This window comes from Pleurodeles waltl, chromosome 5, assembly GCF_031143425.1.
Source record: "Pleurodeles waltl isolate 20211129_DDA chromosome 5, aPleWal1.hap1.20221129, whole genome shotgun sequence".
In the NCBI taxonomy this organism is placed as follows: domain Eukaryota; kingdom Metazoa; phylum Chordata; class Amphibia; order Caudata; family Salamandridae; genus Pleurodeles; species Pleurodeles waltl.
Genome location: NC_090444.1, coordinates 1,620,329,733 through 1,620,357,384, shown reverse-complemented (window position 1 = coordinate 1,620,357,384; position 27,652 = coordinate 1,620,329,733).

Genomic DNA, 27,652 nt, shown 5'->3' with positions numbered 1-27,652 from the left:
AGGAAATCCGGCAGTATCTATGCTGGTGGTCGGAGGCGCCTGGGTGATGCTACCACCTGCACCGCCCCGCCAGAAGGAGGCCGTCAGCCGTATAATGACCATTAAAACAGCCTGGCAGTGTCCTACTGGTGGGGCGTTGCTGGCGGTAGCAGCGCCCCTTCCTGTTCACTGCCGGACGACCTCTTCACCAGACAAGGTAAGTCGGGCATCTGACAGGGGAGGGGGTGGGAGGGTGGGGGGGTGTTGTGTATGAGGGTGTGGTGTCTGTGTGTGTGTATGAATGTGTGTGTGCATGTGTGAATGCATCTGTGAGTGTTGTGGTGTATGCGTGGTTGTATGCATGTGAGTGAATGTTGCAGTGAGTGCGTGTCTGCCTGTCAGTGTGTATGCATGTGAGTATGCCTGTGAGCATGTTTGTGTGGATGCGTGCCTGAGTGTGAGTATGTGTGAGTGAATGCGTTTATGGATGTGTGTGAGTGGATGCGTGTCTGGAAGTGGAGGTGAATGGGTATATGCATGGTGAGTGTGGGGGTATGTGTGTGCATGTATGCAGGGAGGGGGTGGGGTGCTGTTACTGTAGGGGGGGTCAGGTGATTGCTGGGGGATGCGGGGGTCAGGTACTTGCTCTTCAGGTGATTGGTGTGGGATAGGGGAGCAGACTACCGGTGACAGAGAAGGAATTCCCTGTCACTGGTATCCCTGCCACCATGGTTTTCGTGGCAGTCGTACTGCTGCAGAAATCATGGCAGTAGGCTGGCTCCTAATGCCGCCAGCGGTCTTCTGTGGACCGCCGGAGATGAACATCTCCAGCCCAGTGGTTCATACCACCATGGCGGTATGAGTGGAGATGTGGCGGGTTGGCAGGGGCCAACCCACCACACTCATAATGTAGCGGTATACACCGCCAGCCTGTTGGCGGTGATACCTACACATTAACCCTGGCCGTCAAAAGACCGCCATGGTCAAAATGAGGGCCTATGTGCCATGTCAACTGTCACAACAATCTAGTATTTATTTCTAAATATCTCATTGCAGAGGATGATGGCTTCCCTCTTGCCGACCTGCCTGTCCTGGATTTCAATGAAGACCTGGTTGACCAGCTGACAATCATCAATGAACCAGCTCTCCATGAGGTACTACGATCCCTCCAGACATAACCTTCAGTAGGAAGGAGGACACACAGCATTGCGGGGTCTCCACATGGACCACCCAACAACATACATATCCCATCTGCCAGCACTGACACAGCCCTAGACACCGAGGACCTAGAGACTATGTTTCAGTGGTAGGAGTCCAGTGGGAGCTGGCCAAGCTGGTGCGGGTGGGAATGGAGACCATGCAGGCAGCATAGAGGGAATGCAGATGTGCCTCATGACAGGTAATGAGAACACAGCTGCCATCCGAGAAACAAACTCACAACTGAGTGGAGTCCAGCAGTCCATGGCAGACATAGCTGCTGCCATGAAGGAGAGGCCACTACAAATCCACTCCCAAACTGGCAGCAGCATAGCAGACAATAGGCTGGAGTCCATTAAGCAGGAAGTGACCTCCCCCAGCGGAGACATGGCTGTCTACCACTGCGATGTTGCTGCTATATTGAAAAATCAGCAGTTACCCCTTGCTGCAGTGATGCCTTCTGTCTTACCACACATGACTGCTGCTGGGAACTTGGACTCCATATCTTTATACCCTGAAGTGTGGATGAAGATGTGGAACAAATTACTTTCAGTAGAAAGAGTACCCAGTAGCACCAGTATGTGCTATGGACAATTCTCCTTATTTCTGCTTATATCAAGATCACGCTAGTGTTGTGACAGTAGGGAATGTGCTCTCTTCACCCACCCACTGCTGACTTGTCTGCTATGTACTGTCATTGTCTCTGACATACCAATTGGCAATTGTTGTTCCTCCCGACTAATGGACACTACTCCCGAGCATGTCTTGTGACGTGTCGCTCAACCGTGGACTCTGATTGTGTCACATATCCATGACTTGCACTAATGGGGTCTCAGACCTGGACATTGTAAATAAGTCACTTTCACACTACCAGTTGCATATAAACATCTTGTAAACATGTAGCATGCCTACGTTTTCTGTGAACCAACTACTCAGCTAAATGATTGAATTGTGTGAACCCGTTGCAATGATGACAGTAAAGCAGTACATGAGTGCAGAACTGTGGGACACCAAGCTCCAACAAAGGTTGCTGACATGAGTAAGCTGTAAGATGGTGTTGTCTGATACAACAAATTAAATGAGTACAATAACTAAAATGTTTGCTGATACCGTTTACTACTGATATACAGCAGGTATGGCTGAGAACCAAGTCAATGCCAATAAAGACAATGGAAGCCCCAGAACAACTAATTTGTGTGGTACAGAGGTAGCTAACCTCATCAGTGAAGGACACCTGTCAGTGTTGCAGGATACAGTTCCAATTGTGCCTGTTGTCAGATGTGTCACAGATTTCAATATAGAATCTACAGGACCCCACCAATGACAGCTGAAGTACCAGACTTACCTGTCCAAAACAAAGTACACACAGACATTGTGAATGGCGGATACACTGGATGGCAAATGCATGGACCAGTAGATGTGATGTTGCAGACAAAGTGAAAGCTCCTTTCTCAATAGGGGAAGCACCTTGTCAATGACGGATTACAAGACAGGAAGGTTTCCATTAGCTATTCCCCCAAATTGCCCAGTGCACTCATGAGAAGACCCAGATACTCAGGCAACTAACAGTAAATGAATGGGAATATTAAGAGGATTTATTATTAAAACACCAACCTATATATTAAAACTAAAACCTACCCTATCATAAGCTAACCTATGCCAACTATCTCATAAAACAACTACACCTATCTAACCTAATCTAAACGTATCCTACACATGGAACACCACACTCTAAACATTGGTCCCCAACCCCTCCTTAAGAGAAAAGATACAAGTAGGACAACAATTACTAAACTACACATGTACCAACTTCTCCTATTTACTATACAAATGTATATTTTTTGTCTTTTTCTTAAATGTTTTGTTTTATATGAATACACATACCGCAACATAACCCCCACCCAACCCCCAACAATAAAAACATTAGAATAAAAACCCACCCCCCACATACTTAACTAATGCCTACCTTACACTAACCTACTACTAACTATCTAAATCCCAACCCAAAACAACCCCCAACAAAAGCGCAATAGAGAGGGGAAGGAACTGAGGGTAGTCCAACTTGTCCAGAAGTTTATTTGTGATCTTTCTTAATCTTTTTCTTTATGAGCGTCAATATTTTACGGTTGTCAGCCGATTCCTTTTCCAGTTTCTCCAGGCACATGAGGATGGCATTCAAGTCCATCCTGAGGTCCAATTCAAACTGGGAGAGGGTACCGGCTGCTGCTGGCTATGGCTCTGTGCTGACATATGGTGCTGATGTTGATGGTGTAGGTGGAGCAGGCACCCCCTGTATCCCTGAGGTGTTGGCTCCTGTGTCCCTTGGTGTCTACAGCATGGGACCACCATGTGGAAAGGCACACCATTCCCTGGAAGCTCTCTCATGCCTATAACACCAGCCCATCCTGTGGTATCCTGCTTCCATTTCTAGGATGTGGCTGTACTGGTCTTCCCTCTCAATGAACACATGACTCTGTTCAAGAGTCATGTTGGCAGCAGAAATATGAGGAGAAGCAAGCATCAGTATAAGCTTTAGGTCGAGTTTCTACAGAGTCAAAACTAGCACATACAGTCCCACAAACATTCCAAAACACTGACTTCTAACTCATCTATGTCTAAAACCAACCAAACATCACAGTATCACGTACATCAGTGAGATGATGGCATGGCAATCCATTGAAAAGCAAAAGGGCACATGGCTGACAGGAACTACTACAACCCTCATTAACATTTGTGTCACCTAACTAGTGAGGATCACATGCCTCTATAGGTCTGAAAAAACTTTCTCCCTGGACATTAGGGGGTGAGGGCATGCTTTCCATCTCCTCAACACCCCTGGTGATACATCACAGCCTGATCACTCATTATTGAGTCAAGGTATGGCCCATATCATTGTGGGGCTGCTAACCACCAACCTGCCATTCTGAGGTCAGGTAAATTTACCTTCATGTGTACTGGTGTGAGACCTAAGTTTATGTTACATGGGGACACCCCATGGCCCATCATGTGCCCACATGTACAACTGATGCAATGTTGGTCAAAAAAAGGTTGGGCAAAGTCTGAGCTACACATTACAGTTGTCAGCACATTACAGAACTGCATCCCCCTACACTGTGCTATGTAGTCCTACATGTGTGCAATGGCACATACAAGGTGGCTGTATGGATGGCCTTAAGCCCACAGTGATATTGGCACAGCATTGCTTGCGGCAACTGTCGCCTGAAAGGTGTTACATCATTAGCACATGGATGTCATACCACCTCAAGGTAGCCAGCCACACACACATAATTCACATAATTTGCATATGTGATGTGGCCTACATCAGTGACAAGTATCATCCTGGCAGGAAAATGGTATGAGGACTGCAGACATCTGCACCCCCCCCAAATTTGCTGTGCCGGGCTCCATCAATTTCACCATGTAGGGATGTGCTTATGTAATTGGATAAGGTGCACACCTGTTTTTTCCCCTGCTTGGTCCCTAAATGTATCTGTCCGGCCAACGCAAGCATCCTTGCACTATCGTGCATGAATGTCTGCATTGGGGGCTGTTATGGTTCATGTGCAGAAAGGTGTCCCTTCCCGCACATTAACATTACTTTTCTGGCAATTTCGCTCTTTCTATGTGTGCTGCAGAATGGAACATGCATTGGAAAAGGGAAGAATGAGGGAGACAAAAGAATTCCTCCTCATAGTGCCTTGCTAACGGCATCCCTGGGGTGGCAATTGATTTTGGCGCTGCCTCAGATTTACGGAACCTTGTAGATCTGAGGCAGCATCAAAATGCAATGGGTGTTGCTTTGGCATGCCCACATCAACACGCATTGCACGGCCCTCTGATGTCGAACACTGTATCGGAGGGGTCCATTGTTACAAGGAGGCATAATGCCACTAAAAAATGTGTCACACCTTCGTGTAAATATGGAGCTGAGTTAGTGCGACTGAAGCCTCACGTCAAGTGATGTTCCAGTGGCGCAAGGGGCACTTACATATGGCCCCTGCTGTGGGAGAATCATAGACTTTTCCAGCAACCATCTGGAGTGGAGTTATCCACAAATTGTGTACACTACTGCCTGTTGTGCAGCATTTTATGGCTCCATGCTTTCCTACAAACACATTAGGTCAGAAGGTTACTTGGGCACCTGTCCTACAAACACATTAGGTCAGAAGGTTACTTAGGTGCCTATGGTGTGTGAGATTCCTACCATCAAGTCGATAAGTGTATGCTATGTGTGGAACACAGTGCTGCCAATGGTGCTGTGACATAGTGGTTGTCAACAGGCATGCTATGTACATGTCCAGCTATCCTGTAATGCATAATGGAAGAAAGCTATGAATATGTGGTCAGTCATAACTATTCCCATTACACACAATTCCATGGCAGCATACGTTGGCCCATGAACTACATGCAGTCCATCCTCATTGCATAATATTCCAACATACATGATGTCACCATCTATCCTCCTATGATATCAGATCATTGGTCAGGACCAAACATCCCTGTCATTGAATTCCACACCTCTAAGTGACTCACAACATTCCCTGGATTAGCTCACAGAATCAAAACAGTGTCACACTTACTCAATGCTTTGGGGTATTGTATATGCACCACCTCTCCAATGGTGTAGGGGGCTGGTGCAACTGCAAGCCATGAATGGAAAACATTGCTTATTGTAAAAGGCAAGTTGCAGTACGTGGACAACATTGTACAGTGTAAACCTGTTAGGCTGAATGAGGTATTCGTCCTAGTGGTAGATCATAGTAACTGACCAACTTCAATGATCACTCTATCACACATACTCTCAGATAAGGTAGACCCACGCACATCCAAACCATCACTGTCCCTGACTCTCCTGTGATACTTCTCACTGCACCATATTTACATGACATTGTCATACAGCTGTCTGATAGCACAACACGTCCATTACCATATGTGACTGCTTGAAAATGTTCTTTCCATCTGAGGGGCATGTAATGGTTGTCACAGTGCCTGACCCACTGTAACACCCATGGCATTCCAGCCTGCATCTGATGTTGTAAACATCTGCATTATCGTTACAGCTAACTGACAAACTACCACCCTGGGTATATGTGGGTATTCCAAGGTCTTGAGGAATGGCATCATACATCCTTCAGTCAAGTAAGTAATCTGTTTTGCCATCTCAAAGTAGACATACAATCGAAATAGCTATGGGAGTACACACGTGGTGTTGAGGTACCTATCTGCACATTGACTGGATGAAATCATGGATGTAGTGCCAATAGTGTGTGGCCTGCCATTGCTGCCATAGTATACCTTTATCAGTCTGTTGAGGAATACGTACATGGGCACATGAATACCCCTCAACAGGGACACACTTGCTCAGTGGTCAGAGGAGCATTCTGATGGTGCAGGTTAGTGTGTAGTATGTCATTGACGGAGCTGCTGCAGGGCCGCCCCATACTGTCAGTGACAAGCGGCAGGGATGTGAAACTGACTCAGCACATGTGTCTGGTTTTTGACATTGTATGGGCTGTCTGGGATACACAGCAAACTGGAATGTGGAACTGCCAGTAGTCTGGATCATTGTATGTTCAGGCACCCTTACGTAGCCATGGTTATTTACACAAAGAGCCTGTTAGTACTACAGTGGTTCATTACCTATTATATCTGTTCTGTCCTTGTGGCCCTCAGTGGACCACCATGTTGCATGTGTCTTCCAACATCATCTATTAATGTGAAGGTTAATTATGCTTTCTGCAGGAGATTCAACTGATCATCAAAACTACTGCTAAGTAAATGGGGGCTCCTTCTTATACATTTGTATGCCCACATTACACAGCTCCTCACAGCAGCTGTTCTGAGTGCTGGAAAATGATACCTAGGAAATTATCTACTGACTCAGCAGATTAAAAATTGGGATCACAACAATGTTTTGGGGACCCCATTCATGCATGCTGCATGGCACAGGCCTCATTTTTAGCTGCTCATTACCCAGTTACAATATGCATTCATCTCAACACTTGGAGATGGTTGTGCATGCTAAAATTTACATCTGTGCTGCATTTGCTTCCTTGTTCTACAATGGAAATGTGGCCCTAACATGGGGCATTGACTCTTCATATAGCTCACATGCATGTCCACATGCATTGCATGTAGCACTCAAACTTAACAGCAACTGTCATGGCAATGGATGACTTACCAACTGTTCCACCAATCTCAACTCCGAGATGGTCAAGCAGATCCTACTCCCTCAACATCAGATCTGTCCAGCGGTGCTTGATTTGGTGGTCATTCTTTCCAGTTTTTAATATCTGAGTCAGATGGTAGAGCACCTTGTCCTGCTGCTGCTGCCTTGCCTCCGTGGGGTAGCCTTGGATCACCCGGCCTCCCAGTTGCAGCATGATCAGGAGGTTATGTGCCACTAGCCAGAAGAACCCCCCAGCAGACACCCATCTCATACTCCCTTTCCCAGGCATTACCAGGGGTGACTGCAGTTCACACAACAAAAAGATATTAAATGAAACATAACCCCTACTCCTACCCCAACTACCCCAACTCCTTAACTACCCCAGACAAACTCCCAACAATACAGATACAATTACACTACACTCAACAGACAAAAAACAAGTATTGACACAATAATAAGACAAATTTTACACAGGACACAGCACAATGTACACAACACACACACTGCAAACACTCCACAAATTCACCAGCAACAAAAACACAACCTCACATAGTCACAGGGAAACAGACTGCAAAGTGAAAGTGAAAGACCATTTACTGTAGCATGTTTGCAGGCAGGACGTCCTAGTACATCACTTCCTGGGCGTGTGCATCATCTTTATCAGTCATGTGTTATTTTTTTTGATGAATGATTGTTTTGCGCCGTATTTTCGCACCATAAGTGCAAAAAATGCCTGTCGATGTGGGATGGATGCACAGGGGCTTTGCGTCTATTAGCCCAGAGGAATTGTATGGCAAATGCGTTTGCATGAAACTTTTTCATGCATGATGGCATTGAATGGAGTTTTGTATTGTGACCCTTGAGTGCACCCTGAGTGACTTGAGATGTTACATGGGATGTACAACTATGTAGGAAATGTGTAATGGCAACATGTGGGTGTATGTCCAGTACTGTCATCACAGTGGCAATGGGATGTTGGACCTATAGGTTTGTTTGTGAGTGTGCTGCATGCGATTACTCAATACCTCATGTACATGTGCATGTGTGGCTATACTGTGTCCCCAGACATGTTGGCACATGTGTGCTATGTGTGTATACATGTGTATGTAAGCTACATTTTGTGTGAACTACATTGTTATGTCAGAGATACAGGTGTTCACATACCTACAACACCTGATATGTTTGGTGGCCTATTTTCAGCACATGGTGATGCATTTGACAACCATGTAAACATCTACACACAGTACTCAGTGGACTTGGACTGCATTAACATCACAACAACCCAGCAAATTTGCCTGTGCATGTGTGTTCACTTTGTGCTGTGTAGTTGGATTTCCCTTCAACTTGCTCTGCTATATGTGTGCCATTTGTGTCCCCAAGCACCTTAGGTGCAGGAGATGTCATGTACACATGTGTACTGTAAAATTGGTATCTGCCGGGTGTGTGCATGGATATATGTTTTGTGATTTCTGTCACATGACAACAGTGGTGTGTTCATGGGATGTGAAATCTCACATTACATTCTTCCTGCATGGACGCATGTTGCCATTTGACAATTGAACGTGTCACATCAGTACCACCCATGTTTCCGTATGTTAGAACACACGTGTAGGTCATTTCTGTCAGTCACTGATCTTGTGACACCCATGCCCTACTTCTGTGCTAGGTTGCCTCTTGGTCTCAATCCATAAACATGTTCATGGCTGAGCAAATACAGTGGTCTAGGTGTGCTGACATATGTGGCACATGTGTGCATGCCATTAACTAGGCACCCATATTTGTCCCCATCAGGTGAGTAATGACTGTCACAAACAATGGTATACCACCGTGTCACAGAGTTGCAGTCTGGCACAGCTGCCAGCCTACTCCTCATCACAACAGTGTGAGCTCCTAGAGGAACACAAAAGCATGGTTGCATGTGAGGAGGTTAGTCAATGGAACCCCAATCTGATCACACCCGTGTGCCCCTGACAATGTGATGTACATGTAACTAGAGCAGTGGTGTGTGGGTACATTGAGTATGGACCTAGCCTCTTCATGTTTGCCACTCAGCTGCACTTTGAACACCCCCCAGCAGACACATGCACATTTGTAGTCATACAGTCCTGGATCTCTCATTTACCATTGCTGAACTTGATGTCAGCTTTCCCCTCTCACGTACAACACTCTGATCTTTGACATTTAGTACATTTGACATGTTTTGATGTCCTTGGCATTTGCCTTGGGCATCTTTTTGGCCTAATATCTCTGTTGTGCCTTCAACATTTAAAACATGCCAGGCTACAGATGGTGGCATCTGTCACAGCCTTCTGTCATGCTGGATTGCGAGTGGAAAATACATTGGTATGCAAGTGGACAACATGACTGAGTGATGTACTGACCTGGCCACCCTCTCTGTACAAATGTGTAATATTGACATGTACACATTGATATGATTTACAGTCAGTGTTTTGGTCTTAGTGTGTCCCTTCTCCATCTATTCCTGCACTACTGGTGAGGCATGATTTGTCACCTACATTGTTCCCATTCTTTTGGCTGTTACCACTTGGGGCCCATCTCATACTGCAACATTGTCTATTAATACATTAATATGATTCCACATGTGACTTGTCACAGTGGAAGTATACTTCTCCGTCTCCTCCCAACTCGATGGGTACAGTTACATTTTCTGTATTTGTGAGTTCTCATGTGTTCCACATACACAACATCACTCCTGCCAAACCACTTCTGTTGTCTTCATTTGATATCCCATGTTGTATGTATAAGTATGTGGGGGGGTCTGGAAGCAGTCCATCCAGTAGGTCCATTGAACATGTGTTAGCATTTCTTCCAGCATGGCACAGCCTAGGTAACTTTTACCATGACTGACTGATATTGAGGGGTCACATCATCTCAGTGCTGGTGAGTTCATTAGGCATTTACAAGATATATAGGTAGGTTTACTCCCACTCTGTTTGATGTTGTGTCTCAGACATATTTCAGCAATGCTGGACAGAGTAGTAAATCCCACACCTGATTGCGATGTTAGAGGCCACAACATGTATGGGAATTATTGACCATATTGCAATCTTACACTTGTCCTGTCATGTGAGTGACAATGGATTGTGTGTATTGCTTTGTGCTGTGTTTTTATGTTGTACATAGCATACTAGTTGTACGTGCTGTCACATTAAGCATTGTTGATCCAAAAACCGTTGCTACCTAAAACATACACCCTTGAAGTTAGGATGCACATGTGTGCCTAGATTTAGCCTTGTCATGTGCCAGGACAGGAGGTTTCTGAGAAAAGTTAGCACATTATGTACATTGTGATCATTTGCTACTCTGACAACATTCAACCTGGTTGAATATGTGGTGGTGCATTGTCCTATAATATCCATGGATGGTCACACTGGATCATGTGTTTGGATATCGATTCTGCACCCATAGCTGCTTATATAGTCAAGGCAAGCCATTGCACACTCCACAGCCTATGTGTGTGTGCCCTACATGAGGTACAGCTCACCATGTGCCTGGGTCATGTACATTGGCAGTGCTGGCACATATTTCCATGGTTACAGTGTGCAGGCTCAGCATGGGACATTGGTTACAATCCCTGTCCTTCAACTGAGAGACCACAATGATGTACCACCCTTGTCATACATATACCATGCAGGCAATGCTACTGTCACCATGAGTTGTGACAGTGTACTGTTCCTACATGACTTGTTATCCATTTTGTGACAGCCCATACCTCATATGTGCCCCTCTTCAATTAATCCTGATTTGCATGGAGTCATTGTGGTGGATAATCTAGGTATTGGCACCTTTCCCACTTGACAGGACAATATATGTAGTGGTGCATGAAACTAGACTTTCAAGGTTCAACTGCCCGCAATTTGCATGTCACTGACATTTGATATGGTGGCAGTAGACCCACACATGTCACAAACGTTGTTGCAACCATATTGGACACCTTTGTGTTACCCTCCTGCTCACTGTGTTTAGGGTCACATTCCAATAGAGTATGTAGTTAAGAATGAGTAGGCCGAGGAGATTCATGTGCTAAGTGATTTATTAGTGCTATTTACAAGGTGGTGTGTAAAGTATTGTGATCATGTGTAGTTGTTCTCTACAATGTGGAGTCTCCTATGAACTCTGGCTGCAGTGTTTATTTGTTCACCCTCCACATGATCTGCTCCATCATCATCATCATCCTCGCTGGGACCATCAGCCTGTTCATCACAGGGGGTATTTGTCCAGACACAGATGTTGTGCAGGATTTCACATGCCAAGATGATCTTACACACAAGTGCTGGGGAATATAAAGGCTTCCTCCTGTCAGGGACAGACACCTGAACCTGGATTTCAATAGGCCAAATGTCTTCTCCATCACATTGTGGGTCTTCCTGTGTCCCTCATTGTAGGCCTGCTGTACCACCGTTCTGGGATTAGCAAAAGGGTTCATCACCCACGGCTGGATGCCATACCCTTGATCAGCTGTAAAGGATAGAGAGGGGATGTGTTGTTAGGTGTTGATTTTGGTTTGGTCCCTCCCATGGCAGTTGTACATGTTCATTGGAGTTGTGACACAAACTTGCTTGTGGTGTACTCTATGTTCCTGTTCTCCTGAAATGTTTTTTGAACAGTGTGCATGGACATGACAAACTTGGGTAGTGTCTCAATGGCCTCGGAAGTTCTCATGGTGTTCCCAGTAGTGATGGTCACGATTTAGGCCCTTGTGTTGTGTAATCCATATTTGGAGCAGTTTACTAGCCTTACATGGCAGATACCACTTCTTCACAGCGCAATGGTGTCAGATGTTGATACAGCATTGTTGCCCTAAAAAGCAAGTTAGTGCTGTCCTTTTTGACATATTGCATTATGCATGCAGTGTGACACTGAGGGCCAACATTATGAGCACCAAGCGCCACCAGAGCATCACTTCTATAGTAGCTTTGGTGGCGTTATGCCCTGCACCGTATTTCAAGGTGGCGTTGTACCAATTATTTGTTGCTTGATGCCACCTTGTGACTACGGCCCCTTCACACACAACCTATTGAGTGGAAGGGCAGTGCAGTCGGTGTTACTGTGGGTGTGCAACAGCAGCACCCATAGCATTCCCTAGCTGACTCTGATTTGGGAGTTTTTGTTAACCTGAGGCTGCACCAATTCCTCACCCCACCCCAAGGGTGACATTTGCAAGACACAACAAGAAGGAATACTTTGATTCCTCCTCATGTTTTACCTATTTTGATGTGTGCTGCATACTGCAGCATGCTTAGTAGGAGCAATTTGCCACACATGGTAGTTAGTGTGCTGGAAGGTGCCCCTTCCCAAACATGTATAATAACAGTCCTCCACGCAGACATCCTTGCAAAATGGTGAAAGGATGCAAGGGTTGGTGCTGGTAGCTAATTTTTGCACAGGCACTGGCTACACCACAGGGGGGACTGTATACTATCAATTTATGAGCATCTCTGATTTCTGCGAATGAGGGTCAGCTGTGCAGCCTATTTTGACACACTGCTACACTCTGTAATTTTCCCTTAAAATAATGTGCCCTAGAGACCCTTTGTGGCAGATGATGGTTGTGCCAGCCATGAAGTGTATGTGAGTGTGTGTCCCACTTTGTCAGGATGAAGTAATTTGATGAAGAAGTTTCACATGCCTTCTACTACATGATTTCTGACAGACACTTTCAACACATGCACAGAGCTGGCTTTGGGAGGGGGCACAGCTATTTTCACATGTGTCCTTTAGTATGGTGCATATAAGGTCAGGTATCTCCACTATACATCTAACACATCCAACTATGTCATCCCTGAATGTTAGTGATTTTTTTCACAGACACAAGATCATGGTGGAGCCTTTCTGGTAGTTGGAACAGACACGATGTTCTTAGTGGGTACTAGGGGCACATGTGAGGTGACACTGGAGTAGGTGCTTCCCCATTTCTCATGGTTCAACACCATGGTCTTCAATGGCAAACATTTTTGTAGACGTATGTGTGGGACACAATGCAGCAGGCAGCTCTATGTATACACTACAGGTTTGTCAAGTATGTGTAGCCAATGTAAACTTGATTATGGCATCACTTGGGTGGCATTGGATTTAGGTTCGGCCCCAAGCTTACACACCATGAGTTTTGTGGGGCTGTGCCTATGTGTGACTTCTTCAACATGACCATAGCCTATGCCATTGACATATCTGTGTGCTTCTTTGTTTGGGGTGATGTGTGTGTGTGTGATCTGTATTTATTTGTCGACCTGTGGACACTTGTAGTGATTTGTGAGCAGCTTCTGCATGCAAAGGAAACTTGGCTACACCTCTCACACATAGTTTGCCAGTCAGGGTGTTGCTGTGTTATGTAGATTAGGGTGCTTGCGTTTGAGACATGCAATGTGTGCAGTGTGGTGTGGAATGTGGCTTATGTGGCATGTGGCCTATGTGTTGTTGCCTGTGCATCTCTGTGGCCCTGCCCATGTATATTTCTTTTTGAGTTTGTCTTGTATGTCCTTGATGGTTGGTATGTTTTGTTGTGTGATTGGTATGGTGACTTACCAATGAGTAGACCAATGCCATATTCGCCATCCTGGAACCGCTGGCTGATGGTGCAGTGGCGAAACATGTATGTGTCATAGACGCTGCCAGGATATTTAGCCAGGATGTTTGTGAAGAGCCCACGGTGGTCCACGATAGCCTGCACATTGATGGAATGTGTGTGCTTGCAGTCCCTGTAGAGCTGTTTTGTAGCTGCAGGTGGCACCAGCTGGACATGGGTACAGTCCATTGCACCCAGCACCTGTGGAAACCCAGCCGTCTGATAGAAACTTTGCTTGGTCTCATGCTGCAGCCGCAGTGTTTTTGATAAGTAGGTGTGTTGTGGTGTGAAGACCTTTGTTAGGCAGACGAGAAGGATGACTGGGAGATACCAGCTACTTGTGCTCCCGTTGTTTGGAATTATCCAGACGCCTTCAGGTGGAGGACAGGAAGGAGTTTTGTAATAGGTGGGATGTACAATGGACTCCCGGTTGAGTCTGCACATCTGTACCACATCCTGTTCCCTCATTCCTAAGATGTTGATTTGCTTTCAGAATATTCATTCCCTCCTTCTGTGCTGCCTCTGTGGCTGTTGTGGTGGCGTTTGTGGTTGCTGCAGTGGTGGTGGTTGGATCTGCTGTCTTTGCAGACATCTTCGGCGTGTGCCAAGCTGGAGCAGTAGCTATTCCATGTTGTCCTGGCATGTGCAAAGTTCCTTCTGGGTTTTTTCTATGTATGGTGGTGTGTGAGCCTCTTTTTAACGCCTGGGTCTGACCAGGCGTTAATTTTTGGCGCTAATCGGACTTTGCACCATTTTTTAGGCCGCTTCTTTCAAAAGTGCCTTTTTTGAGATGGGGAATAAATATGGTGCTGGGGGTTAGCGTTGTGTTTAGGACGGGAATGCCTACCTTGCATTTCATTGATGCAAGGCAGATTTGCGCATCCAAAACATGAAGCTCACTCCAATATTTTGACGCTAGCCTGTCTAACGTCAAAATATAAATGTGGAGTTAAGTTGTGTCAAAATAAATGACGTTAAAATGGCCCAACCCTAGTATGAATATGCCCCATAGTTTATTATGTTTTTACTATAAAAGTTTTGCAGCTCCTGCTGCTGGTGGGGTGGGGGGCAGTCTCGGGTACAGCACGTTGATTCTAATAGGGCTCACTGCTCACACTTTAATAAAGGTGCACACAGAGGAAGCAGGGCAAGCACCCTATGTATTATATGGCCCCAGTTGTCCTTCACCACACTTCTCCTTTCTTCATTTAGCTGGCAGCCATCGCAAGTAACATGAAGCAGCTATATTTTGTGCAAGGAAAAATAAATTTCATAATTTTTCAAGTGAAACATTTCCAATACGGATGTCAAGAGCGCATCAATATAAAAGACACTAAAATAATTTGTAACTAATACAATGTAATGTGTAACAGACTCGAGTTGGATTTGAAACCAGGATAGTAAACTAAAAAATTGAAATTAAGGTTGGCACACACGCGCAAACAAATTAATGACAAATATCTTAACGCACCAGGTAGCATAACAACAGGAAGACAGGCTGGGTTTGATTAAAGATCTTCAGGGATAAAATGTCAGCTTTCAGTTTTCTAATTTCTGGTGTTCACATCTTAGAGGTCATCGATGGAATTTTAGCGCGCTCTGCTCTGGCGGGTGCAAGCTCGAGAATGTGCAGTGACATTTACCAATCCCTTGTTGCTGGGGAGATTAGTTGTTCTAGTTCATCAGGCAAGTGAATATTGTTTCTTTGTTACCGTCATCAGAACAAGTAAAAATAATCCCAGCACTCCGGAGGTAGCTCTGGTAGCCGAGAATTTGAGTCCACGAGTCTAATCCATCGCTTTTCTGTCATTTATGATAAATATTATATCAAGTCTGCGCTCAGTGCACCGTGATGTCAAAGATGTGATTTTCCTCAGTGCAATCGGTTAGAGAAACCTCAGACTGAAAACGTATGATGAGTGAAAGGTAGACACCCTGAGAGAAGTACCTCAGCGTTGAATTGTTTTGTAATGGACGGATGAACCCAGAAAAAACGCAGTAGCAGTATCATGATGCTGTTTTCTCCATTGCGCCAGGGCAGAATGGGCGCGCGCGCTCCTTGTTGGCAGCTTTAGCGCATGCATGTTTTTCTGATATGGCCCAGGCGGCTGTATCATGACGTGCTCCACTTACACAGCCTATCAAGCTCTTGTTTTATACGAAACAGTCTGCAATTTGAATTCCGTTAACCCGAGTTAGAGTAATACTTTCGACAGCACAGCTAAAAAACAGAAAGGAGCAAACCAGGCTCACTGTTTGCAAGCAGCACTGTTTATAATTCAAGCCCTATATTGGAGAAATATGGTGAAAATGAACTAGCTGTACAGACTGCAATTATGAAACCCACGCTCTGCTCTTGTTGAGTTAGTGCATTCTATCATGACACTGTCCTGTGGCCATCCCATGGGCAGAGCGGAGCGCCTGTTTATTTTGTGTCTGAGGAGTCCAAAGTCCATGCATATTACCATGCCCGGTTCTAGGTTTTCTGATACCCAAGGCAGAAAAGGAATGTACGAGGCCCTTGTATTTTGCATGCACATTCATGGCTGTTTGCCTCTCAATAGATTCCCCTCTTCCTCCTGCACCTGCTTTATGCAGACCCCTCCTGTGCTGCAGCCCCTCCCTCTCAGCCATGTAAACGCACCCAACAGCTCATAAAGGTCTGGAGATGTGAGAGTTGCTGCCAGGAAGCTAAACACCAGGACAGTAGTCATCCCTGATTCCTCGCTGTGCGTGGGGGTGGTGCGAATGCCGAATTGCAGGACAAACCTGCAGATTGTCTCTCCTTGCAACTTGGAGAGTCCCCACTCCCCTGGGGTTCGCCTTGCTATATCATAGGAGCCAGGGAAGGGGACTCCATCCCATGGGACCACTTTCAAGCAGACACCTTTTGTGCCATGGCCTGGCTGTGTTGCACTGGTGTGGGGCCTCAAGTTGGTGGGCTAAGTGTGGGGTCTTGTTCAGTTCATGCAAACATCTATCTTCTTTTCTTTGCCTTTTATTCCTTTCCTCCTTCTACTCATATTTTACCTTCTTTATGCTTTATAAGATAATATATATATACCTAGGGTATATTTTCAATTTCTCCCATAATATCAATATCATTCTGTTCATCATCTATGTCACTGTTTTATTTCAATAAAGCAAGTTTAAGAAAAAAAAACTATCTTAACATACGTAAAAAACACAGAAATTCACTTAATACATGAAAGGTTAAGGTGACTATATATTTAGGTGCTGAAGTTAGATAAGGAAAACCTAAAAGGCACTGAAATTAATCAGTTATGGTTCTGTGATCTAACATAACTTGTGCCCCCATCATGCATTGCTTAGAATCTACAAAAGTGTATTTAATGCACTGAGAAAGTAATGGTCGACATTGTGACAAAGTTATGGGAAATGCTGAAATGTGTTGACGAGCCCTTCGGTTTTGTGAATAAACAGCAGTAAACAGCAGTAAAGAATCTTCCCCAGGAGTGCAATGTCTTCTTAGACATATATATATATATATATATATATATATATATATATATACACATATATGTATGTTACAGGGATGTTATAGTTGGGTTCTGACATTACTCGTACAAAACTTTAGAAATTCAGTAGTTATGGTTAGAGTTATTTCAAGTAACTAAAATGTGCTCCCTAAGGTAACTACACCTCGCTATGCACAGTTGTCTCATCAATAAGTTTATTGAATATGTCATCAATGATATAATATGTAGAGTAATTAGCTGTCCTTGGCATTATTTTGAGTGAATTACTATGTATTTTTTTAATGTATAGTAATTTTAATTGCTATATATGAACCCAAAGGCCGTGCCCGGTGGCGGTTGGCCACAGGGCCTGGCCTGCGGCCCAGCCCTGAGGCCAACCCCCTATAACCATCCAACTTTGCACCGTGTACTGCCTCCTCCTGTGCAAAGTAAGGGTTGCCCGCAAAGGCTGTCATGCTGGCAGTCCCTGCAGCCAACCCCCACTAACTACTCAACTCAATGCTGTGGATACCCATTTGCACATCAATAGCAGAAGTTAGCCACTGTCTCTGTGGGTGTGAAAATAGGTGTGAGAGGCTGTATCTGGGGGTAAGCAGGCTTAGGGCCATTACTTAGGCCCGCTTCCCCATGTACCATTTTTGCAAAGGAGGATAAATAAGGCACTAAGGGCTTTTGAGTCATTCTTTGGATAGGAACGCCTACTTTTCACCTCATTGACGCAAGGTGGTTTCACGCATCTAAAAAATTATTTAACTCCAATATTTTGACTCTAGATGGGTCTAGCATCAAAATATAAATGTGGAGTTAAGTTTGCGCTGAATTTGTGTAAAAGAAAATGGCGCGAATTCAGTGCAAACAAAGTACAACAAATATGCCCCTAAGTGTTTGCTGTGGCTTGGCTGCAGCTGCTGGTGACCACTTATGGTATATATATATATATATATATATATATATATATATATATATATATATATATTTGTAAGTTCACTCATTCAATCAAATGAGAGATCAAGACACCAAACGAATAGTTCCAAAATATATTGCAAAAAAGAAAGAAATGGTGTTCTCTCTTTCTTCTTCTTTTCTTCTTTTCTTCTTCTTCTTTTCTTTCTTCTCTTCTTTTCTTCTTTTTTGCAATATATTTTGGAACTATTCGTTTGGTGTCTTGATCTCTCGTTTGATTGAATGAGTGAACTTACAAATATTTTATGGGACACCCGATCCCACATCAAGACTGCCATAACAGAGCCTTGGCAAGTCGGGTGCTCGTTTTCTTTGAAAAAAAAAAAAAAAAAAAAATATATATATATATATATATATATATATATATATATATATATATATATATTTTTTTTTTTTTCTTTAAAAAAAAAGAGAGTTGCTCAAATCCTCGACAAAATATCCGCCGGTTAGAAAAAGAAAGTCCCTTGTTCACGAGTACATTTCCTTGTGGAGGGTTGAAATATGTATATATATATATGTATATATATATATATATATATAAAACAAACATTGTACAGCTCGGCAAGAATGACACTATGTCAATCCTATGCTTAAAGATTTTGCTGTACAAATGGCAAAAGAATTTGGCCCTCATTCTGACATTGGCGGGCGGCGGAGGCCGCCCGCCAAAGTCCCGCCGTCAGATTACCGTTCCGCGGTCGAAAGACCGCGGCGGTAATTCTGACTTTCCCGCTGGGCTGGCGGGCGGTCGCCTTCAGACCGCCCGCCAGCCCAGCGGGAAAGAGGCTTCCACGATGAAGCCGGCTCGGAATCGAGCCGGCGGAGTGGAAGCTGTGCGACGGGTGCAGTTGCACCCGTCGCGTATTTCACTGTCTGCGCAGCAGACAGTGAAATACATGTAGGGGCCCTCTTACGGGGGCCCCTGCAATGCCCATGCCAGTGGCATGGGCACTGCAGGGGCCCCCAGGGGCCCCGCGACCCCCCTACCGCCATCCGGATCCCAGCGGTCGGACCGCCGGGATCTGGATGGCGGTAGGGGGGGTCGGAATCCCCGCGGCGGTGCAGCAAGCTGCGCCGCCGTGGAGGATTCAATGGGGCGGCGGTACACTGGCGGGAGCCCGCCAGTGGTGCCGGTCCGACCGCGGCTTTACCGCCGCGGTCGGAATCCCCATTGTAGCACCGCCGGCCTGTCGGCGGTGCTCCCGCGGTCCTCCGCCCTGGCGGTCAAAGACCGCCAGGGTCAGAATGAGGGCCTTTGTCACTATCTAGCTCGGCGAGGATAGCACTGTGCTGATCCTATGCTTAAAAACTTTGCTAGACATTTGAGGTGAGCAAATCTAGAGTGTCGCTGGTGTTGCAGGGTGCTCTTTACTAGAGCATCTCTCCACCTAAATTGGGAGCTTCCCAGAGTTCTCCTTTATTTTTTGTATAATTTATGCGTCACTCTAACCCTGAAAGGGCCTTGGTGTGACATATATATATATATATATATATATATATATATATATATATATATATATATTCCAACATCCAAACGTAAACACATAATAATGCGCTCTCAAGTGGATGCCTTCATAGCATATATTACTTTTATGCAAGTAATAAATGCTATGAAGGCATCTACTTGAGAGTGCATTATTGTGTGTTTACGTTTGGACGTTGGAATTGATTGCCTGAATGCTCCGCTGGTGGAAATGTGCCAAACACCCACGGGTACTGAATCCAGAATGAGCAACTGTTGATCGGATATATATATATATATATCTGTGAGAGGACTGCTGTTATATGCTTCAAAGTGTGTTATATGTGATGAAACAATACTGTATTGCTCGCTTCCATGGAGGAAGTATTAATTACTAAAATCATCATAATAAGCACTTGGGATCTGTCGGTGAGTCGGTGATATTTTAACAATAAGAAATAATTACTCTGTGATGGAGACACTATACTGTTCAACTTGTGATGTGAATACAGTCCCCTTTTGATGGCCACGAACCATCATTCAATGAGAATGAGAACAAAATGATTTAAAAGCTGCTAACTGAAACTTGACTTCTCAGCTTTGAGAAAGGTGATCTTGCGGAAACGCTTCTGCTCTGTGAAAATAAAAGTTATCTCGAGCCTGTGGAATGCTCCTATTTCCCTGTGGAGGGTTGAAATATATATATATATATATATATATATGTGTTATTCACTGGATTTGTGTGTGTTTTAATAGTAAAAGAGTTTGGAACGCGGAGTGAGTCTTCATTTTGGGACAACAAAATTGGCATAATTTACGCCCGTCCTGCCGTGAAGACAGCACAACCACTGAAATAATGACAGGTCCACTGCACTTTGATACTGTACAGTCTCAATTGTGGAACATTAATTTAGTGTAAAATTATAAATTTTCATGAATCAGGATTGTTTGGAGGACTAACCCACTGGAGGGTAAAAATTTCTTTCAAGACTGCGAGTTCCAGGATGCAGTATAATTACAACCTACTTAGGAGTCCTACTGGGCTCAGTATATTTACAACCTACTTAGGAGACCCACTGTGGTCAAAATTAATAATATGCACTTGGACTGGTAATTGGAAGAGTGATTCAGTCCTCCAAGCAGAAAGCCTGTGATGAAGGATGGAGTGCATCCGAAATGCATTAGGCAAAGACTTTTAAGTTATTTACTGGATTTGTGTGTGTCTTGATAATAAAGCAGTTTGCAAAGCGGAGCGCTTCTTCGTATTGGGGCAACGAAATTGGGAGATATAAATATTACACATTGCTCACAATGATCTGAATCTATCGTTTACACACTAGATACATAATAGTAAAATGAATTCTTTGGATGTGCATATGGAGATCAAGGAGGGTAGGGTCCATACTTCTCTTTTTTGGAAAAAGACAGGAAGCAATAGCCTATTACATGCTGAATGTCATCATCTGACTAAGCTGAATTGGAGTATACCCTATGGGGAACTCCTTAGAGCAAGACAGAATTGCAGCAGCACAGAGGCATATGAGAAGGAAGAGAAACCATGGTAGGAGGATTAAGAGCCAGAGGCTATCCCCAGAAGGTCTTGCTGGCGGCCCTGTAGAGAGTGGACACCCTTGGTAGAAAGGATCTTTTTTTCCAGAAAGCCAGGGTTTCTGGTGGAGATCAAGCTATAATGTTAATTAGCACGTCCAATGCTGAATCAGTAAAAATTAAAAGAATGATTTCAAAACACTGGCATCTTGTCAACTCTGACCCTATTATTGGCCAAAAAATTTCACCATATCCATTGATCACTTACTGTAAATCCAGGTCTGTGAAATATATTTTGGTTCACAGCAATATCAGCACAGATCAAGGCAGGAGGGTTGGCTATCAGAACAGAGTGGCTTCTACAAGACTGGGAGATATAAAGCATGCAGAGGGAAGAAAAACATTAGGACCTATTTGTTGCCCAATGGAAAATGGGGGAAAATCAAAAATTCATTACCTTTAGTAGTGATTTTTGTGTCTATGTTTTGACTTGCCCATGTGTCCTGAGGTATGTAGGGAGTACTATCTTCCCTGTTAAAAAGCAGATTCTTGAACATCTGAGGACAGTCAAGAACTGTGATCAAAGTTACCCAGTAGCCAGACATTAGAAGGAAATGCATTCTCAAAATCCTGATACACTCTCTTTCTTTGGCATTGACAGGGTGGTGTAGACAGTGAGAGGTGGCAACATGGAGAAGAGAATATGGATTTTGGAATCAGAGTACATTGTCCATCTCCACAACAAGGCCCTGATGGGTCTTAATGTGAATGAGGATCTTTTTGTTCATGTGGGTTGAGTCTCTTCTCCCAGACAGGGACGTATGGTAACATCTTTTTTTTTTTCTCTTTTTTTGCCTTCTACATGTTATGTTGCAAGGGTTCTCATCCTTTTACTCACATATGTATTCCTTTGAGATTTAGAATATTTCTATTTGCTGTTAGAATACATCCTGCATTCCATTTATATTTGTATGTGCATTTTTCCTAAAGAACATAATATAATTGTTGTTTTTTTCTTTAGGGATATTCTGTTTTAGCCACAATAAGAGTTTCAAGGCCACTTGGCCTGAACTTTGAGCATAAACCCAAAATAGATGTTGCTCAAATTAAGTGAATCACGTGTTATGTGAATTTGATTAAGATTTAAGGCCACTTGGCCTGGACTCTGGGCATAAACCTGAAATAGACGTCTTTTGAACTGAGTGTATCATGTATTCTGTGAATGAGATTGAGATGTATTACTATCATCTCTGAATTATGATATATGTCTTATTTAGACACTTTGGCCTGCCAAACAAGTAATGCCACCTGACCACCAGTGTGGCCAGAGCACTGCCGGCCCTATTACGAGTTCACCGCAGGGCTGGCGGTTGGAAACAGGGCCTTACATTGACGCCAGCTAGTAATCAAGCCAGCAGCAATGGGCGTAATTTGGGCAGTGGAAAGCTTGACAGGGCTGTCCATGGGGGCCCCTGCACTGCTCATGCTACTGCCATGCAAAGGCTGGCAGGAAGGGGACTCGTAATCCCCACTGGAAGCAGTGCTGCATTGGAGGATTAAGACCACCGATACCACCAGGCTGACGGCAACCTCACGGTGTCGGAGATTGCACCGTGGCGGCTCCGCCACGGTCATAATGTGGCGGTCGGACCACCACGACCATGGCTGTCCAACTGCCACCACAAAACTGGCAGTCTTAGGGCACCAGACTCGTAATGAGGGCATTTGTTCACAATTTATTTTTCTATTTTTTGGTGTTATGATATCATGTAAAGTTATTCTTGTTCCATAACATAACTCATGACGTTTTTGCAATGAGTCTATTTTCTAAGATTCTTTTACAGTGTTTATGTTTTTAGTGTTCCCCTTTGTTTTCAAATGTGGTGGTGCTCATCGTTTGGCATGGGCCGTGAAGAAGATCTTTGTAAGATCGAAACACGTTGCCAAACAAATTCTGTTTGCATCTATATTAAACTCTGGAGTGCAGTCCTTTAGTGCCTGTGACAGGCAACACTTTTCATTGTTCATACATAAATATATATATATATATATATATATATATATATATATATATATATATATATATATATATAGATGGGGTCTTTGGTTGGCAGTCAGGTTACCCCCTGTCCAAGCAAGGACCCACACTCTAGTCATGGTAAAAGACATTCACATTAACTTAACCCCGCTCATCCCTTTTGGTAGCTTGGCAGGAGCAGACAGGCTTAACGTCAGGAGCAAGGAGTAAAGTATTTATACCAACGCACACAGTAACTCAGTGAAAACACTACAAAATGACAGAACACACGTTTAGAAAAACAGATAATATTTATCTAGACAAAACAAGACCAAAACGACATCAATCCAACATACACAAGTCAAGTTATGAATTTAAAAATCAAAAGAGTCTTAAATCCTTTAGAGAACAGTAAGAATGTTGTGAGCATACAAAAGTACCTGGGTAGCATTAAAATAAAGCCGCAAGGACGAGTGTGTGTTGGAAAAGGCCAGCGATGCATCGATTTCTCACTAGCAAATGAGAACGTGCATCGTTCCTCGTCCGGTCGGGTCAGCGTGCATCGTTTCTTGTCTTCTGCAAGAGAGAGATGTGTCAATCCGGATGGGCTTCTCAGTTCTGGGCAGGCTTTGTGTTGAGTTTTCTGCACCCAGCATGGTTGCGTCGAAATCCAGTCACACGGTGTCAAGAAACCATGCTGTGTGGGGTCTTGCGTTGTTAACAGCAGCCGCTGCGGGTGTTGCACCTTGTTTCTCAAGCTGTGTTGCGTTGATCTTCCAGCCGCGATTTAGGTGGAGCATCGATTTTTCGCTGTGAGGCCGGTGGCGTATTGTTTCTCAGCCATGACACAGGTGGTGCGTCAAAAGTATCCCTGCACAGCAGCCTTTACGTGGATTTCTGTCCTTTTCCACCAGCTGAACCTTTCAAGGGCCCCAAGACAGGTTAGGGCACCACTTGGCAGGCAGAACTCTCAGCAGAAAGCCCAAGTGCTGGCAAACAGAAGTCTTTGATGTGCCTGAGACTTCATCAAAACAGGAGGCAAGCTCAGTTTAAGCCCTTGGAGATTCTTTACAATTGGGAAGTCACACAAAAGTCGGTCTTTGTCCTCTCTCAGGCAGAAGCAGCTACTGCAGGCCAACCCAGCAAAGCACAGTCGCAGGGAAAGGGGCAGTACTCCTCCTCCAGCTTCTCTAGCTCTTCTCCTTGGCAGAGGTTCCTCTTGGGTCCAGAAGTAATCTGATTTTCAGGGGTTTTAAGTTCTCTTCTTATACCCCTTTCTGCCTTTGAAGCAGGCCTACTTCAAAGAAAAGACTCTGTTGTTTTCAAGATCCTGCCTTGCCCAGGCCAGGAGCCAGACACTTACCAGGGGATCGGAGACTGCATTGTGTGAGGGCAGGCATAGCCCTTTCAGGTGTAAGTGACCACTCCTCCCCTCCCCTCAGCCCAGATGGCCCATCAGGATATGCAGGCTACACCCCACTCCCTTTGTGTCACTGTCTAGAGGAGAGGTGCAAAACAACCCAACTGTCAAACTGACCCAGACAGGGAATCCACAAACAAGCAGAGTCACAGAATAGTTTAGGCAAGAAAATGCCTACTTTCTAAAAGTGACATTTTCAAACACACAATCTAAAAACCAACTTCTTAAAATATGTATTTTTAAATTGTGAGTTCAGAGACCCGAAACTCCACATGTCTATCTGCTCCCAAAGGGAATCTGCACTTTAATCATATTTAAAGGCAGCCCCCATGTTAACCTATGAGAGTGAAAACGAAATTCGCCTTTAATTCACTGTCAGGACATGTAAAACACATAAGTACATGTCCCACCTTTAACATACACTGCAGCCTGCCCATGGAGCTACGTAGGTCCTAACTTAGGGGTGCCATACATGTATAAAAAGGGAAGGTTTAGGCATGGCAAGTGGGTACACTTGCCAAGTAGAATTGGCAGTTTAAACCTGCACTCACAGACATTGCAGTGGCAGGTCTGAGTCATGTTTACAAGGCTCCTAATGTGGGTGGCACAACCAGTGTTGCGGGCCCACTAGTAGCATTTAACTTACAGGCCCTGAGCACCTCTAGCGCACTTTACTAGGGACTAACTAGTATATGAAATATGGCAATCATGGATTAGCCAATGTACACATGCAATTTATACAGGGAACACTTACACTTTAGCACTGGTCAGCAGTGGTAAAGTGTCCAGAGTAAACAAAACAGAAAAAACAGCCCATCACACAGAAACAACCTGGGAAGTAGAGGCAAAAAGTTAGGGGAGAGCATGCCAATGATGCAAAGTCTAACTATATATATATATATATATATATATATATATATATATATATATATATCACACAGTGGAAGTTGCCACTGGGTAGTTTTAGTTAGGACCATGTTTCCATAGAAAAATAATTTTTGACCTCTCTATATCTTTGGCACTATTTGATGAATCTTCAAAAACGTTTCCCCAAAAAGTGTTTTGGTGGTTCTTGCTACACACATAATTTCGGAGTCATCTGTCAAGCGGGGGCTGAGAAAAAGGGGGGATCAAACAAATTGCATTTCCCATGTTAATTCCCATAGGACCTTTAAACATGACTACAACCCGAACCACTGCATGGAATTACACCAAATTTGGCAGAAAGCTAGCTTTTTGCATGAAGATTACTCTTCCGCTTCTTTGGTGTAAATCCGCACAGTAGTTTTTGAGATGTTAAGAGGAAGAAAATGTGTATATCTGGAGACGCTGATCCTTCATGATGTATTTGCGAATAATGATGAGCTTGTGCAGGTAAATGCACAGCTCTGATTGGCTGCCAACAAGTGTTGGCAGGCGTCTTTGGACTAGGCTTCAGCTGAGTCTGACTCAAAAAGTAAAAAACTCAAAAAGTAATAAAAAAACAAGGGTCCAGTGTAGAGTCACCCTGACCCCTTAGCTCTGGTGCTGGGGTCCCAGAGGGACCGCGAGGGCTAAAAAAGCATTTATTTTTTATTTTTGACGTGATTCACAGCAGATCCATTGAAGATCTAAAAAAGAAAAAAAAATAGGTTCAGCCTCCCGCACTTGTTTTCTATGGAGCCTCTGGGTGGACCACGTCCTGCAGGCATTTATTTATTTGTGCAGATCTGCGGAGGGGGCCCTGGATGCCCCCAGAGCCCAGGGGACCACCACCAACCCAGGGCAGTTTCAGTTAAAGATGTGGGGAAGATACGCAGTCCCCCTATCCCCAGGGACCTCCTCCTCCCAAGGGTAAAATGCTTTTTTGAGTTGGGCCTCCCCTACAGTCCCGGGGACCAACACCTCCCTGGTGCATTAAATAAATTTGGTGCTGAAGGTTTGCGTGTCCCTCGTAGCCCTGGGGACCACCACCACCCCAGGGCTATTCTATGTTGGAGGAGGGCCATGCAGTCACCCTCATTGAGCCACCGATGGCCCTGGGGACTGTCACTCCCCAGGGCCGTATCCTACTAAGTTCCGGGGTGACCCACCCCGGGAGATAGCTGTTTGCCATTGCTTGGCAGCAGCTTTTAAGCTGCCGCCAAGTCACAGCAAACACTCTGGTCCGATGAAGGGAGAGCTGCTAGACAGTTCATTCGCATGCCTGAGGTTGGGTTTTGATGCTTGCTCATGAGTGCCATGATACTCCCGGGCCGCTAGCAAGCACAAGCACGACTTTGCATTTAATCGCACTGTTTATGGCAGTGCACATGAGCCTTCACGTTTACTCATGCTGCTTCTGGCCACAGCAGCAGCTAAAACAGTCCCACTCACGAGCACAAATGCACCTGGAGTAGATTTTCTACTTCAGATACATCTAAATCTAGTCAAAGATTGTTTTTTGATTTGATTTTCTTCTCCAATAGATCATTCAATTTTTTAATTTTTTTTTATTAGATTGTGAAGCCATTTGTTTTATAATCAGGAAGGACGTGCCCCAGAGGCTCCAACTTCCTATTTCTGTCCAGCAGGCTCCTCCCAGTGTTTTATCCATCACCTGGTCACTTTTCACTTGGATTTCGAGGTGGAAGGATGACTCTCTTTGTCTCCTGGATATACCTTTGGATTTAAGGACTTTTTGTCAAATCACACAAGTAAGTTAAAAAAACTATTGAATAAGGGTGTTGTTTGTTTGCGTGGGCATCCATCAGTATTTCTTTGTAGTTTAATTTGATCTTAAAATTTCTATAATGGTGGGTGGTCTTGAATTTAAATACTGGCCTAGTTATCATA